Source organism: Somniosus microcephalus, chromosome 19 (genome assembly GCF_052327205.1).
Source record: "Somniosus microcephalus isolate GS21.2 chromosome 19, FLI_Smic_1.0, whole genome shotgun sequence".
In the NCBI taxonomy this organism is placed as follows: Eukaryota; Metazoa; Chordata; class Chondrichthyes; order Squaliformes; family Somniosidae; genus Somniosus; species Somniosus microcephalus.
In genome coordinates, this window is record NC_141005.1 from 23931110 (window position 1) to 23948434 (window position 17325).

At 46.6% G+C, this 17325-nt stretch overlaps 6 non-coding genes and 1 pseudogene across 6 annotated transcripts; all 7 read right to left on the bottom strand.

The window, feature by feature from the left end:
- Nucleotides 1-1389: 1389 nt before the first annotated feature.
- Nucleotides 1390-1508, bottom strand: LOC147104141 (5S ribosomal RNA). The gene has a single exon (XR_015072788.1). It is a non-coding gene; the product is annotated as a 5S ribosomal RNA (ribosomal RNA).
- Nucleotides 1509-3929: 2421 nt separating this feature from the next.
- LOC147104142 (5S ribosomal RNA) lies at nt 3930-4048 on the bottom strand. The gene has a single exon (XR_015072501.1). It is a non-coding gene; the product is annotated as a 5S ribosomal RNA (ribosomal RNA).
- A 2422-nt stretch (nt 4049-6470) lies between these two features.
- On the bottom strand, nt 6471-6589 carry LOC147104143 (5S ribosomal RNA). Its single transcript, XR_015072720.1, has one exon. It is a non-coding gene; the product is annotated as a 5S ribosomal RNA (ribosomal RNA).
- Nucleotides 6590-9006: 2417 nt separating this feature from the next.
- Nucleotides 9007-9125, bottom strand: LOC147104144 (5S ribosomal RNA). The gene has a single exon (XR_015072445.1). It is a non-coding gene; the product is annotated as a 5S ribosomal RNA (ribosomal RNA).
- Nucleotides 9126-11552: 2427 nt separating this feature from the next.
- Nucleotides 11553-11671, bottom strand: LOC147104145 (5S ribosomal RNA). The gene has a single exon (XR_015072868.1). It is a non-coding gene; the product is annotated as a 5S ribosomal RNA (ribosomal RNA).
- A 2435-nt stretch (nt 11672-14106) lies between these two features.
- LOC147104146 (5S ribosomal RNA) lies at nt 14107-14226 on the bottom strand (annotated as a pseudogene).
- Nucleotides 14227-16646: 2420 nt separating this feature from the next.
- Nucleotides 16647-16765, bottom strand: LOC147104147 (5S ribosomal RNA). Its single transcript, XR_015072632.1, has one exon. It is a non-coding gene; the product is annotated as a 5S ribosomal RNA (ribosomal RNA).
- Nucleotides 16766-17325: the final 560 nt, after the last annotated feature.

Genomic DNA, 17325 nt, shown 5'->3' on the forward strand with positions numbered 1-17325 from the left:
GCTGTAGACTGCAGGAAGATATCAATGGACTCGTCTAGTGGGCAGAACAGTGGCAAATGGAATTCAGTTGGAATACACAATAAATGGTAGGACACTGAGAAATGCAGAGGATCAGCGGGACCTTGGAGTGCATGTCCACAGATCCCTGAAGGTAGCAGGACAGGTAGATAAAGTGGTTAAGCAGGCATACGGGATACTTGCCTTTATTAGCCGAGGCGTAGAATATAAGAGCGGGGAGGTTATGCTTCAACTGTATAAAACACTAGTTAGGCCGCAGCTAGAGTGCCGCGTGCAGTTCTGGTCACCACATTACAAGAAGGATGCGATTGCACTAGAGAAGGTGCAGAGGAGATTTCCGAGGATGTTGCCTGGGCTGGGGAATTTTAGTTATGAGGAAAGATTGGATAGGCTGGGGTTGTTTTCTTTGGAACACAGGAGGCTGAGGCGAGACCTAATTGAGGTGTGTAAAATTATGAGGGGCCGAGATAGAGTGGATAGGAAGGACCTATTTCCCTTAGCAGAAGGGTCAATAATAGATTTCAAGTAATTGGTAGGAGGTTTACAGGGAATTTGAGGAGACATTTTTTCACCCAGTGAATGGTGGGGGTCTGGAATGCACTGCCTGAAAGGGTGGTAGAGGCAGAAACCCTCATCACGTTTAAAAAGTACTTGGATATGCACTTGAACTGCCGTAACCTACAAGGCTACGGACCAAGTGCTGTAAAGTGGGATTTGGGTGGATTGCTCTTTGTCGGCTGGCACGGACAAGATGGGCCGAATGGCCTCCTTCTGTGCTGTAAATTTCTATGATTCTGCCTGATCATGTGACATCTGCCCACACGACTTCTACAAATGTTATTACATTGTAGCCAGGATTGTTTAGTTTCCAATTCCGCCCATTTTGAAGCCAGGTCTCCGTTATAGCTACTATTGCATAACCCCATGTGGCAACTTGCGCCTGCAACTCGTCAATCTTATTTGTAACACTCCTCGCATTAACACACATGCATTTCAACAGCATGCTAGTTGGCTTTGCTTTTTTCCTGAATTTAACTGCTGCTCTTTCTACATTCTTCTTTGTTCTGTTGCTGTTTGTCCCTCCGAGTTTTCTATGCACCTTGTCTCTCCTCTCTGCTGCTGTGTCCTGGTGGCCCTCCGCCAGTGTGTGTATTTTGGCTATCTTATTTTCTTCTTCTGCTTATTTCGGCCCTGTGTCTGGAGCCCCTTGCATTTGTGTAGCAGCAGGAGAATGTGCAGCGAAGAAATGGTCAAAGGAAAGCGAGAGAGAGAGAGAGAGAGAGAGAGAGCAGCAAAAAGGATGTTGATTGATTAAGAGCAGTGTGTGCGCGTGTGTGTGCAAAACGTTGAGCAGCCTGTGGCGGCAGCAAAAGCCTACTGCACCTGGTGTTCCCAGGCAGTCTCCCATCCAAGTACTAACCAGGCCTGACTCTGCTTAGCTTCCGAGATCAGACGAGATCGGGCGTATTCAGACTAGTATGGCCGTAGGCATGTGCTGGCTGGCTTTCTCTTTACTTAAAGCTGTCGCCCATTTTTTTCTCTTCTTCTACACATTCATACAAGTATTCAACACTCAATTTACATTTACAAGTTTTACTCCTCCCGCAACCCCCCCACCCCCCCTCCACCTCTTCTTGCTGCTCTGCCTCCCACACAAACAAACTACAAGCCCAACCCTTCATTGCCTTCTATTCAAATATTACATCAAATAAACATGCTCAAACACCAAGTCTTAAGGGCTGTAGCATCTATCAAACTGGACAAATACCCAGGCCCGCATCAAATCTATCCCACACTCTTAAGAGAAGTAAGACACCAAATAGCACAGGCTCTCACCATCATTTTACAATCCTCTCTGGCTACAGGTGTGGTGCCCGACCACTGGAGGACTGCTAACGTGCTACCGTTCTTTCAAAAGGGAGAGAGGGATAGACCGCATAATTACAGGCCAGTCAGCCTAACCTCGGTGGTGGGAAAATTATTGGAAAAAGTTCTGAGGGACAGGAGAAATCTTCATTTAGAAAGACACGGATTAATCAGGGACAGTCAGCATGGATTTCTTAACGGAAGGTCGTGTCTGACTAACGCAATTCAATTTTTCGAGGAGGTAACAAGGAGGGTCGATGAGGGTAGTGCCTTTGATGTAGTCTATATGGATTTTAGCAAGGCTTTTGATAAGGTCCCGCATGCCAGATTGGTCACGAAAGTAAAAGCCCATGGGATCCAAGGCAAAGTGGCAAGTTGGATCCAAAATTGGCTCAGAGGCAGGAAACAAAGGGTAATGGTCGAAGGGTGTTTTTGTGACCGGAAGGCTGTTTCCAGTGGGGTTCCGCAGGGCTCACAGAATCACAGAAACCCCACAGTGCAGATAGAAGCCATTTCGGCCCATCGAGCCTGCAGCGACTCAGTACTGGGCCCTTTGCTTTTTCTGGTATATATCAATGATTTGGATTTGAATGTAGGAAGTATGATTAAGAAGTTTGCAGATGATACAAAAATTGGCCGTGTGGTTAATAATGAAACAGAATGCTGTAGACTGCAGGAAGATATCAATGGACTCGTCTAGTGGGCAGAACAGTGGCAAATGGAATTCAGTTGGAATACACAATAAATGGTAGGACACTGAGAAATGCAGAGGATCAGCGGGACCTTGGAGTGCATGTCCACAGATCCCTGAAGGTAGCAGGACAGGTAGATAAAGTGGTTAAGCAGGCATACGGGATACTTGCCTTTATTAGCCGAGGCGTAGAATATAAGAGCGGGGAGGTTATGCTTCAACTGTATAAAACACTAGTTAGGCCGCAGCTAGAGTGCCGCGTGCAGTTCTGGTCACCACATTACAAGAAGGATGCGATTGCACTAGAGAAGGTGCAGAGGAGATTTCCGAGGATGTTGCCTGGGCTGGGGAATTTTAGTTATGAGGAAAGATTGGATAGGCTGGGGTTGTTTTCTTTGGAACACAGGAGGCTGAGGCGAGACCTAATTGAGGTGTGTAAAATTATGAGGGGCCGAGATAGAGTGGATAGGAAGGACCTATTTCCCTTAGCAGAAGGGTCAATAATAGATTTCAAGTAATTGGTAGGAGGTTTACAGGGAATTTGAGGAGACATTTTTTCACCCAGTGAATGGTGGGGGTCTGGAATGCACTGCCTGAAAGGGTGGTAGAGGCAGAAACCCTCATCACGTTTAAAAAGTACTTGGATATGCACTTGAACTGCCGTAACCTACAAGGCTACGGACCAAGTGCTGTAAAGTGGGATTTGGGTGGATTGCTCTTTGTCGGCTGGCACGGACAAGATGGGCCGAATGGCCTCCTTCTGTGCTGTAAATTTCTATGATTCTGCCTGATCATGTGACATCTGCCCACACGACTTCTACAAATGTTATTACATTGTAGCCAGGATTGTTTAGTTTCCAATTCCGCCCATTTTGAAGCCAGGTCTCCGTTATAGCTACTATTGCATAACCCCATGTGGCAACTTGCGCCTGCAACTCGTCAATCTTATTTGTAACACTCCTCGCATTAACACACATGCATTTCAACAGCATGCTAGTTGGCTTTGCTTTTTTCCTGAATTTAACTGCTGCTCTTTCTACATTCTTCTTTGTTCTGTTGCTGTTTGTCCCTCCGAGTTTTCTATGCACCTTGTCTCTCCTCTCTGCTGCTGTGTCCTGGTGGCCCTCCGCCAGTGTGTGTATTTTGGCTATCTTATTTTCTTCTTCTGCTTATTTCGGCCCTGTGTCTGGAGCCCCTTGCATTTGTGTAGCAGCAGGAGAATGTGCAGCGAAGAAATGGTCAAAGGAAAGCGAGAGAGAGAGAGAGAGAGAGCAGCAAAAAGGATGTTGATTGATTAAGAGCAGTGTGTGCGCGTGTGTGTGCAAAACGTTGAGCAGCCTGTGGCGGCAGCAAAAGCCTACTGCACCTGGTGTTCCCAGGCGGTCTCCCATCCAAGTACTAACCAGGCCTGACTCTGCTTAGCTTCCGAGATCAGACGAGATCGGGCGTATTCAGACTAGTATGGCCGTAGGCATATGCTGGCTGGCTTTCTCTTTACTTAAAGCTGTCGCCCATTTTTTTCTCTTCTTCTACACATTCATACAAGTATTCAACACTCAATTTACATTTACAAGTTTTACTCCTCCCGCAACCCCCCACCCCCCCTCCACCTCTTCTTGCTGCTCTGCCTCCCACACAAACAAACTACAAGCCCAACCCTTCATTGCCTTCTATTCAAATATTACATCAAATAAACATGCTCAAACACCAAGTCTTAAGGGCTGTAGCATCTATCAAACTGGACAAATACCCAGGCCCGCATCAAATCTATCCCACACTCTTAAGAGAAGTAAGACACCAAATAGCACAGGCTCTCACCATCATTTTACAATCCTCTCTGGCTACAGGTGTGGTGCCCGACCACTGGAGGACTGCTAACGTGCTACCGTTCTTTCAAAAGGGAGAGAGGGATAGACCGCATAATTACAGGCCAGTCAGCCTAACCTCGGTGGTGGGAAAATTATTGGAAAAAGTTCTGAGGGACAGGAGAAATCTTCATTTAGAAAGACACGGATTAATCAGGGACAGTCAGCATGGATTTCTTAACGGAAGGTCGTGTCTGACTAACGCAATTCAATTTTTCGAGGAGGTAACAAGGAGGGTCGATGAGGGTAGTGCCTTTGATGTAGTCTATATGGATTTTAGCAAGGCTTTTGATAAGGTCCCGCATGCCAGATTGGTCACGAAAGTAAAAGCCCATGGGATCCAAGGCAAAGTGGCAAGTTGGATCCAAAATTGGCTCAGAGGCAGGAAACAAAGGGTAATGGTCGAAGGGTGTTTTTGTGACCGGAAGGCTGTTTCCAGTGGGGTTCCGCAGGGCTCACAGAATCACAGAAACCCCACAGTGCAGATAGAGGCCATTTCGGCCCATCGAGCCTGCACCGACTCAGTACTGGGCCCTTTGCTTTTTCTGGTATATATCAATGATTTGGATTTGAATGTAGGAAGTATGATTAAGAAGTTTGCAGATGATACAAAAATTGGCCGTGTGGTTAATAATGAAACAGAATGCTGTAGACTGCAGGAAGATATCAATGGACTCGTCTAGTGGGCAGAACAGTGGCAAATGGAATTCAGTTGGAATACACAATAAATGGTAGGACACTGAGAAATGCAGAGGATCAGCGGGACCTTGGAGTGCATGTCCACAGATCCCTGAAGGTAGCAGGACAGGTAGATAAAGTGGTTAAGCAGGCATACGGGATACTTGCCTTTATTAGCCGAGGCGTAGAATATAAGAGCGGGGAGGTTATGCTTCAACTGTATAAAACACTAGTTAGGCCGCAGCTAGAGTGCCGCGTGCAGTTCTGGTCACCACATTACAAGAAGGATGCGATTGCACGAGAGAAGGTGCAGAGGAGATTTCCGAGGATGTTGCCTGGGCTGGGGAATTTTAGTTATGAGGAAAGATTGGATAGGCTGGGGTTGTTTTCTTTGGAACACAGGAGGCTGAGGCGAGACCTAATTGAGGTGTGTAAAATTATGAGGGGCCGAGATAGAGTGGATAGGAAGGACCTATTTCCCTTAGCAGAAGGGTCAATAATAGATTTCAAGTAATTGGTAGGAGGTTTACAGGGAATTTGAGGAGACATTTTTTCACCCAGTGAATGGTGGGGGTCTGGAATGCACTGCCTGAAAGGGTGGTAGAGGCAGAAACCCTCATCACGTTTAAAAAGTACTTGGATATGCACTTGAACTGCCGTAACCTACAAGGCTACGGACCAAGTGCTGTAAAGTGGGATTTGGGTGGATTGCTCTTTGTCGGCTGGCACGGACAAGATGGGCCGAATGGCCTCCTTCTGTGCTGTAAATTTCTATGATTCTGCCTGATCATGTGACATCTGCCCACACGACTTCTACAAATGTTATTACATTGTAGCCAGGATTGTTTAGTTTCCAATTCCGCCCATTTTGAAGCCAGGTCTCCGTTATGGCTACTATTGCATAACCCCATGTGGCAACTTGCGCCTGCAACTCGTCAATCTTATTTGTAACACTCCTCGCATTAACACACATGCATTTCAACAGCATGCTAGTTGGCTTTGCTTTTTTCCTGAATTTAACTGCTGCTCTTTCTACATTCTTCTTTGTTCTGTTGCTGTTTGTCCCTCCGAGTTTTCTATGCACCTTGTCTCTCCTCTCTGCTGCTGTGTCCTGGTGGCCCTCCGCCAGTGTGTGTATTTTGGCTATCTTATTTTCTTCTTCTGCTTATTTCGGCCCTGTGTCTGGAGCCCCTTGCATTTGTGTAGCAGCAGGAGAATGTGCAGCGAAGAAATGGTCAAAGGAAAGCGAGAGAGAGAGAGAGAGAGAGAGCAGCAAAAAGGATGTTGATTGATTAAGAGCAGTGTGTGCGCGTGTGTGTGCAAAACGTTGAGCAGCCTGTGGCGGCAGCAAAAGCCTACTGCACCTGGTATTCCCAGGCAGTCTCCCATCCAAGTACTAACCAGGCCTGACTCTGCTTAGCTTCCGAGATCAGACGAGATCGGGCGCATTCAGACTAGTATGGCCGTAGGCATATGCTAGCTGGCTTTCTATTTACTTAAAGCTGTCGCCCATTTTTTTCTCTTCTACGCATTCATACAAGTATTCAACACTCAATTTACATTTACAAATTTTACTCCTCCCGCAACCCCCCACCCCCCCTCCACCTCTTCTTGCTGCTCTGCCTCCCACACAAACAAACTACAAGCCCAACCCTTCATTGCCTTCTATTCAAATATTACATCAAATAAACATGCTCAAACACCAAGTCTTAAGGGCTGTAGCATCTTTCAAACTGGACAAATACCCAGGCCCGCATCAAATCTATCCCACACTCTTAAGAGAAGTAAGACACCAAATAGCACAGGCTCTCACCATCATTTTACAATCCTCTCTGGCTACAGGTGTGGTGCCCGACCACTGGAGGACTGCTAACGTGCTACCGTTCTTTCAAAAGGGAGAGAGGGATAGACCGCATAATTACAGGCCAGTCAGCCTAACCTCGGTGGTGGGAAAATTATTGGAAAAAGTTCTGAGGGACAGGAGAAATCTTCATTTAGAAAGACACGGATTAATCAGGGACAGTCAGCATGGATTTCTTAACGGAAGGTCGTGTCTGACTAACGCAATTCAATTTTTCGAGGAGGTAACAAGGAGGGTCGATGAGGGTAGTGCCTTTGATGTAGTCTATATGGATTTTAGCAAGGCTTTTGATAAGGTCCCGCATGCCAGATTGGTCACGAAAGTAAAAGCCCATGGGATCCAAGGCAAAGTGGCAAGTTGGATCCAAAATTGGCTCAGAGGCAGGAAACAAAGGGTAATGGTCGAAGGGTGTTTTTGTGACCGGAAGGCTGTTTCCAGTGGGGTTCCGCAGGGCTCACAGAATCACAGAAACCCCACAGTGCAGATAGAGGCCATTTCGGCCCATCGAGCCTGCACCGACTCAGTACTGGGCCCTTTGCTTTTTCTGGTATATATCAATGATTTGGATTTGAATGTAGGAAGTATGATTAAGAAGTTTGCAGATGATACAAAAATTGGCCGTGTGGTTAATAATGAAACAGAATGCTGTAGACTGCAGGAAGATATCAATGGACTCGTCTAGTGGGCAGAACAGTGGCAAATGGAATTCAGTTGGAATACACAATAAATGGTAGGACACTGAGAAATGCAGAGGATCAGCGGGACCTTGGAGTGCATGTCCACAGATCCCTGAAGGTAGCAGGACAGGTAGATAAAGTGGTTAAGCAGGCATACGGGATACTTGCCTTTATTAGCCGAGGCGTAGAATATAAGAGCGGGGAGGTTATGCTTCAACTGTATAAAACACTAGTTAGGCCGCAGCTAGAGTGCCGCGTGCAGTTCTGGTCACCACATTACAAGAAGGATGCGATTGCACTAGAGAAGGTGCAGAGGAGATTTCCGAGGATGTTGCCTGGGCTGGGGAATTTTAGTTATGAGGAAAGATTGGATAGGCTGGGGTTGTTTTCTTTGGAACACAGGAGGCTGAGGCGAGACCTAATTGAGGTGTGTAAAATTATGAGGGGCCGAGATAGAGTGGATAGGAAGGACCTATTTCCCTTAGCAGAAGGGTCAATAATAGATTTCAAGTAATTGGTAGGAGGTTTACAGGGAATTTGAGGAGACATTTTTTCACCCAGTGAATGGTGGGGGTCTGGAATGCACTGCCTGAAAGGGTGGTAGAGGCAGAAACCCTCATCACGTTTAAAAAGTGCTTGGATATGCACTTGAACTGCCGTAACCTACAAGGCTACGGACCAAGTGCTGTAAAGTGGGATTTGGGTGGATTGCTCTTTGTCGGCTGGCACGGACAAGATGGGCCGAATGGCCTCCTTCTGTGCTGTAAATTTCTATGATTCTGCCTGATCATGTGACATCTGCCCACACGACTTCTACAAATGTTATTACATTGTAGCCAGGATTGTTTAGTTTCCAATTCCGCCCATTTTGAAGCCAGGTCTCCGTTATGGCTACTATTGCATAACCCCATGTGGCAACTTGCGCCTGCAACTCGTCAATCTTATTTGTAACACTCCTCGCATTAACACACATGCATTTCAACAGCATGCTAGTTGGCTTTGCTTTTTTCCTGAATTTAACTGCTGCTCTTTCTACATTCTTCTTTGTTCTGTTGCTGTTTGTCCCTCCGAGTTTTCTATGCACCTTGTCTCTCCTCTCTGCTGCTGTGTCCTGGTGGCCCTCCGCCAGTGTGTGTATTTTGGCTATCTTATTTTCTTCTTCTGCTTATTTCGGCCCTGTGTCTGGAGCCCCTTGCATTTGTGTAGCAGCAGGAGAATGTGCAGCGAAGAAATGGTCAAAGGAAAGCGAGAGAGAGAGAGAGAGAGAGCAGCAAAAAGGATGTTGATTGATTAAGAGCAGTGTGTGCGCGTGTGTGTGCAAAACGTTGAGCAGCCTGTGGCGGCAGCAAAAGCCTACTGCACCTGGTATTCCCAGGCGGTCTCCCATCCAAGTACTAACCAGGCCTGACTCTGCTTAGCTTCCGAGATCAGACGAGATCGGGCGCATTCAGACTAGTATGGCCGTAGGCATATGCTGGCTGGCTTTCTCTTTACTTAAAGCTGTCGCCCATTTTTTTCTCTTCTACGCATTCATACAAGTATTCAACACTCAATTTACATTTACAAATTTTACTCCTCCCGCAACCCCCCACCCCCCCTCCACCTCTTCTTGCTGCTCTGCCTCCCACACAAACAAACTACAAGCCCAACCCTTCATTGCCTTCTATTCAAATATTACATCAAATAAACATGCTCAAACACCAAGTCTTAAGGGCTGTAGCATCTTTCAAACTGGACAAATACCCAGGCCCGCATCAAATCTATCCCACACTCTTAAGAGAAGTAAGACACCAAATAGCACAGGCTCTCACCATCATTTTACAATCCTCTCTGGCTACAGGTGTGGTGCCCGACCACTGGAGGACTGCTAACGAGCTACCGCTCTTTCAAAAGGGAGAGAGGGATAGACCGCATAATTACAGGTCAGTCAGCCTAACCTCGGTGGTGGGAAAATTATTGGAAAAAGTTCTGAGGGACAGGAGAAATCTTCATTTAGAAAGACACGGATTAATCAGGGACAGTCAGCATGGATTTCTTAACGGAAGGTCGTGTCTGACTAACGCAATTCAATTTTTCGAGGAGGTAACAAGGAGGGTCGATGAGGGTAGTGCCTTTGATGTAGTCTATATGGATTTTAGCAAGGCTTTTGATAAGGTCCCGCATGCCAGATTGGTCACGAAAGTAAAAGCCCATGGGATCCAAGGCAAAGTGGCAAGTTGGATCCAAAATTGGCTCAGAGGCAGGAAACAAAGGGTAATGGTCGAAGGGTGTTTTTGTGACCGGAAGGCTGTTTCCAGTGGGGTTCCGCAGGGCTCACAGAATCACAGAAACCCCACAGTGCAGATAGAGGCCATTTCGGCCCATCGAGCCTGCACCGACTCAGTACTGGGCCCTTTGCTTTTTCTGGTATATATCAATGATTTGGATTTGAATGTAGGAAGTATGATTAAGAAGTTTGCAGATGATACAAAAATTGGCCGTGTGGTTAATAATGAAACAGAATGCTGTAGACTGCAGGAAGATATCAATGGACTCGTCTAGTGGGCAGAACAGTGGCAAATGGAATTCAGTTGGAATACACAATAAATGGTAGGACACTGAGAAATGCAGAGGATCAGCGGGACCTTGGAGTGCATGTCCACAGATCCCTGAAGGTAGCAGGACAGGTAGATAAAGTGGTTAAGCAGGCATACGGGATACTTGCCTTTATTAGCCGAGGCGTAGAATATAAGAGCGGGGAGGTTATGCTTCAACTGTATAAAACACTAGTTAGGCCGCAGCTAGAGTGCCGCGTGCAGTTCTGGTCACCACATTACAAGAAGGATGCGATTGCACTAGAGAAGGTGCAGAGGAGATTTCCGAGGATGTTGCCTGGGCTGGGGAATTTTAGTTATGAGGAAAGATTGGATAGGCTGGGGTTGTTTTCTTTGGAACACAGGAGGCTGAGGCGAGACCTAATTGAGGTGTGTAAAATTATGAGGGGCCGAGATAGAGTGGATAGGAAGGACCTATTTCCCTTAGCAGAAGGGTCAATAATAGATTTCAAGTAATTGGTAGGAGGTTTACAGGGAATTTGAGGAGACATTTTTTCACCCAGTGAATGGTGGGGGTCTGGAATGCACTGCCTGAAAGGGTGGTAGAGGCAGAAACCCTCATCACGTTTAAAAAGTACTTGGATATGCACTTGAACTGCCGTAACCTACAAGGCTACGGACCAAGTGCTGTAAAGTGGGATTTGGGTGGATTGCTCTTTGTCGGCTGGCACGGACAAGATGGGCCGAATGGCCTCCTTCTGTGCTGTAAATTTCTATGATTCTGCCTGATCATGTGACATCTGCCCACACGACTTCTACAAATGTTATTACATTGTAGCCAGGATTGTTTAGTTTCCAATTCCGCCCATTTTGAAGCCAGGTCTCCGTTATGGCTACTATTGCATAACCCCATGTGGCAACTTGCGCCTGCAACTCGTCAATCTTATTTGTAACACTCCTCGCATTAACACACATGCATTTCAACAGCATGCTAGTTGGCTTTGCTTTTTTCCTGAATTTAACTGCTGCTCTTTCTACATTCTTCTTTGTTCTGTTGCTGTTTGTCCCTCCGAGTTTTCTATGCACCTTGTCTCTCCTCTCTGCTGCTGTGTCCTGGTGGCCCTCCGCCAGTGTGTGTATTTTGGCTATCTTATTTTCTTCTTCTGCTTATTTCGGCCCTGTGTCTGGAGCCCCTTGCATTTGTGTAGCAGCAGGAGAATGTGCAGCGAAGAAATGGTCAAAGGAAAGCGAGAGAGAGAGAGAGAGAGAGAGAGAGAGAGCAGCAAAAAGGATGTTGATTGATTAAGAGCAGTGTGTGCGCGTGTGTGTGCAAAACGTTGAGCAGCCTGTGGCGGCAGCAAAAGCCTACTGCACCTGGTGTTCCCAGGCGGTCTCCCATCCAAGTACTAACCAGGCCTGACTCTGCTTAGTTTCCGAGATCAGACGAGATCGGGCGTATTCAGACTAGTATGGCCGTAGGCATATGCTGGCTGGCTTTCTCTTTACTTAAAGCTGTCGCCCATTTTTTTCTCTTCTTCTACACATTCATACAAGTATTCAACACTCAATTTACATTTACAAGTTTTACTCCTCCCGCAACCCCCCCACCCCCCCTCCACCTCTTCTTGCTGCTCTGCCTCCCACACAAACAAACTACAAGCCCAACCCTTCATTGCCTTCTATTCAAATATTACATCAAATAAACATGCTCAAACACCAAGTCTTAAGGGCTGTAGCATCTTTCAAACTGGACAAATACCCAGGCCCGCATCAAATCTATCCCACACTCTTAAGAGAAGTAAGACACCAAATAGCACAGGCTCTCACCATCATTTTACAATCCTCTCTGGCTACAGGTGTGGTGCCCGACCACTGGAGGACTGCTAACGTGCTACCGTTCTTTCAAAAGGGAGAGAGGGATAGACCGCATAATTACAGGCCAGTCAGCCTAACCTCGGTGGTGGGAAAATTATTGGAAAAAGTTCTGAGGGACAGGAGAAATCTTCATTTAGAAAGACACGGATTAATCAGGGACAGTCAGCATGGATTTCTTAACGGAAGGTCGTGTCTGACTAACGCAATTCAATTTTTCGAGGAGGTAACAAGGAGGGTCGATGAGGGTAGTGCCTTTGATGTAGTCTATATGGATTTTAGCAAGGCTTTTGATAAGGTCCCGCATGCCAGATTGGTCACGAAAGTAAAAGCCCATGGGATCCAAGGCAAAGTGGCAAGTTGGATCCAAAATTGGCTCAGAGGCAGGAAACAAAGGGTAATGGTCGAAGGGTGTTTTTGTGACCGGAAGGCTGTTTCCAGTGGGGTTCCGCAGGGCTCACAGAATCACAGAAACCCCACAGTGCAGATAGAGGCCATTTCGGCCCATCGAGCCTGCACCGACTCAGTACTGGGCCCTTTGCTTTTTCTGGTATATATCAATGATTTGGATTTGAATGTAGGAAGTATGATTAAGAAGTTTGCAGATGATACAAAAATTGGCCGTGTGGTTAATAATGAAACAGAATGCTGTAGACTGCAGGAAGATATCAATGGACTCGTCTAGTGGGCAGAACAGTGGCAAATGGAATTCAGTTGGAATACACAATAAATGGTAGGACACTGAGAAATGCAGAGGATCAGCGGGACCTTGGAGTGCATGTCCACAGATCCCTGAAGGTAGCAGGACAGGTAGATAAAGTGGTTAAGCAGGCATACGGGATACTTGCCTTTATTAGCCGAGGCGTAGAATATAAGAGCGGGGAGGTTATGCTTCAACTGTATAAAACACTAGTTAGGCCGCAGCTAGAGTGCCGCGTGCAGTTCTGGTCACCACATTACAAGAAGGATGCGATTGCACTAGAGAAGGTGCAGAGGAGATTTCCGAGGATGTTGCCTGGGCTGGGGAATTTTAGTTATGAGGAAAGATTGGATAGGCTGGGGTTGTTTTCTTTGGAACACAGGAGGCTGAGGCGAGACCTAATTGAGGTGTGTAAAATTATGAGGGGCCGAGATAGAGTGGATAGGAAGGACCTATTTCCCTTAGCAGAAGGGTCAATAATAGATTTCAAGTAATTGGTAGGAGGTTTACAGGGAATTTGAGGAGACATTTTTTCACCCAGTGAATGGTGGGGGTCTGGAATGCACTGCCTGAAAGGGTGGTAGAGGCAGAAACCCTCATCACGTTTAAAAAGTACTTGGATATGCACTTGAACTGCCGTAACCTACAAGGCTACGGACCAAGTGCTGTAAAGTGGGATTTGGGTGGATTGCTCTTTGTCGGCTGGCACGGACAAGATGGGCCGAATGGCCTCCTTCTGTGCTGTAAATTTCTATGATTCTGCCTGATCATGTGACATCTGCCCACACGACTTCTACAAATGTTATTACATTGTAGCCAGGATTGTTTAGTTTCCAATTCCGCCCATTTTGAAGCCAGGTCTCCGTTATAGCTACTATTGCATAACCCCATGTGGCAACTTGCGCCTGCAACTCGTCAATCTTATTTGTAACACTCCTCGCATTAACACACATGCATTTCAACAGCATGCTAGTTGGCTTTGCTTTTTTCCTGAATTTAACTGCTGCTCTTTCTACATTCTTCTTTGTTCTGTTGCTGTTTGTCCCTCCGAGTTTTCTATGCACCTTGTCTCTCCTCTCTGCTGCTGTGTCCTGGTGGCCCTCCGCCAGTGTGTGTATTTTGGCTATCTTATTTTCTTCTTCTGCTTATTTCGGCCCTGTGTCTGGAGCCCCTTGCATTTGTGTAGCAGCAGGAGAATGTGCAGCGAAGAAATGGTCAAAGGAAAGCGAGAGAGAGAGAGAGAGAGAGAGAGAGAGAGAGAGCAGCAAAAAGGATGTTGATTGATTAAGAGCAGTGTGTGCGCGTGTGTGTGCAAAACGTTGAGCAGCCTGTGGCGGCAGCAAAAGCCTACTGCACCTGGTGTTCCCAGGCGGTCTCCCATCCAAGTACTAACCAGGCCTGACTCTGCTTAGCTTCCAGAGATCAGACGAGATCGGGCGTATTCAGACTAGTATGGCCGTAGGCATATGCTGGCTGGCTTTCTCTTTACTTAAAGCTGTCGCCCATTTTTTTCTCTTCTACACATTCATACAAGTATTCAACACTCAATTTACATTTACAAGTTTTACTCCTCCCGCAACCCCCCCACCCCCCCTCCACCTCTTCTTGCTGCTCTGCCTCCCACACAAACAAACTACAAGCCCAACCCTTCATTGCCTTCTATTCAAATATTACATCAAATAAACATGCTCAAACACCAAGTCTTAAGGGCTGTAGCATCTTTCAAACTGGACAAATACCCAGGCCCGCATCAAATCTATCCCACACTCTTAAGAGAAGTAAGACACCAAATAGCACAGGCTCTCACCATCATTTTACAATCCTCTCTGGCTACAGGTGTGGTGCCCGACCACTGGAGGACTGCTAACGTGCTACCGTTCTTTCAAAAGGGAGAGAGGGATAGACCGCATAATTACAGGCCAGTCAGCCTAACCTCGGTGGTGGGAAAATTATTGGAAAAAGTTCTGAGGGACAGGAGAAATCTTCATTTAGAAAGACACGGATTAATCAGGGACAGTCAGCATGGATTTCTTAACGGAAGGTCGTGTCTGACTAACGCAATTCAATTTTTCGAGGAGGTAACAAGGAGGGTCGATGAGGGTAGTGCCTTTGATGTAGTCTATATGGATTTTAGCAAGGCTTTTGATAAGGTCCCGCATGCCAGATTGGTCACGAAAGTAAAAGCCCATGGGATCCAAGGCAAAGTGGCAAGTTGGATCCAAAATTGGCTCAGAGGCAGGAAACAAAGGGTAATGGTCGAAGGGTGTCTTTGTGACCGGAAGGCTGTTTCCAGTGGGGTTCCGCAGGGCTCACAGAATCACAGAAACCCCACAGTGCAGATAGAGGCCATTTCGGCCCATCGAGCCTGCACCGACTCAGTACTGGGCCCTTTGCTTTTTCTGGTATATATCAATGATTTGGATTTGAATGTAGGAAGTATGATTAAGAAGTTTGCAGATGATACAAAAATTGGCCGTGTGGTTAATAATGAAACAGAATGCTGTAGACTGCAGGAAGATATCAATGGACTCGTCTAGTGGGCAGAACAGTGGCAAATGGAATTCAGTTGGAATACACAATAAATGGTAGGACACTGAGAAATGCAGAGGATCAGCGGGACCTTGGAGTGCATGTCCACAGATCCCTGAAGGTAGCAGGACAGGTAGATAAAGTGGTTAAGCAGGCATACGGGATACTTGCCTTTATTAGCCGAGGCGTAGAATATAAGAGCGGGGAGGTTATGCTTCAACTGTATAAAACACTAGTTAGGCCGCAGCTAGAGTGCCGCGTGCAGTTCTGGTCACCACATTACAAGAAGGATGCGATTGCACTAGAGAAGGTGCAGAGGAGATTTCCGAGGATGTTGCCTGGGCTGGGGAATTTTAGTTATGAGGAAAGATTGGATAGGCTGGGGTTGTTTTCTTTGGAACACAGGAGGCTGAGGCGAGACCTAATTGAGGTGTGTAAAATTATGAGGGGCCGAGATAGAGTGGATAGGAAGGACCTATTTCCCTTAGCAGAAGGGTCAATAATAGATTTCAAGTAATTGGTAGGAGGTTTACAGGGAATTTGAGGAGACATTTTTTCACCCAGTGAATGGTGGGGGTCTGGAATGCACTGCCTGAAAGGGTGGTAGAGGCAGAAACCCTCATCACGTTTAAAAAGTACTTGGATATGCACTTGAACTGCCGTAACCTACAAGGCTACGGACCAAGTGCTGTAAAGTGGGATTTGGGTGGATTGCTCTTTGTCGGCTGGCACGGACAAGATGGGCCGAATGGCCTCCTTCTGTGCTGTAAATTTCTATGATTCTGCCTGATCATGTGACATCTGCCCACACGACTTCTACAAATGTTATTACATTGTAGCCAGGATTGTTTAGTTTCCAATTCCGCCCATTTTGAAGCCAGGTCTCCGTTATAGCTACTATTGCATAACCCCATGTGGCAACTTGCGCCTGCAACTCGTCAATCTTATTTGTAACACTCCTCGCATTAACACACATGCATTTCAACAGCATGCTAGTTGGCTTTGCTTTTTTCCTGAATTTAACTGCTGCTCTTTCTACATTCTTCTTTGTTCTGTTGCTGTTTGTCCCTCCGAGTTTTCTATGCACCTTGTCTCTCCTCTCTGCTGCTGTGTCCTGGTGGCCCTCCGCCAGTGTGTGTATTTTGGCTATCTTATTTTCTTCTTCTGCTTATTTCGGCCCTGTGTCTGGAGCCCCTTGCATTTGTGTAGCAGCAGGAGAATGTGCAGCGAAGAAATGGTCAAAGGAAAGCGAGAGAGAGAGAGAGAGAGAGAGCAGCAAAAAGGATGTTGATTGATTAAGAGCAGTGTGTGCGCGTGTGTGTGCAAAACGTTGAGCAGCCTGTGGCGGCAGCAAAAGCCTACTGCACCTGGTGTTCCCAGGCGGTCTCCCATCCAAGTACTAACCAGGCCTGACTCTGCTTAGCTTCCGAGATCAGACGAGATCGGGCGTATTCAGACTAGTATGGCCGTAGACATATGCTGGCTGGCTTTCTCTTTACTTAAAGCTGTCGCCCATTTTTTTCTCTTCTTCTACACATTCATACAAGTATTCAACACTCAATTTACATTTACAAGCTTTACTCCTCCCGCAACCCCCCCACCCCCCCTCCACCTCTTCTTGCTGCTCTGCCTCCCACACAAACAAACTACAAGCCCAACCCTTCATTGCCTTCTATTCAAATATTACATCAAATAAACATGCTCAAACACCAAGTCTTAAGGGCTGTAGCATCTTTCAAACTGGACAAATACCCAGGCCCGCATCAAATCTATCCCACACTCTTAAGAGAAGTAAGACACCAAATAGCACAGGCTCTCACCATCATTTTACAATCCTCTCTGGCTACAGGTGTGGTGCCCGACCACTGGAGGACTGCTAACGTGCTACCGTTCTTTCAAAAGGGAGAGAGGGATAGACCGCATAATTACAGGCCAGTCAGCCTAACCTCGGTGGTGGGAAAATTATTGGAAAAAGTTCTGAGGGACAGGAGAAATCTTCATTTAGAAAGACACGGATTAATCAGGGACAGTCAG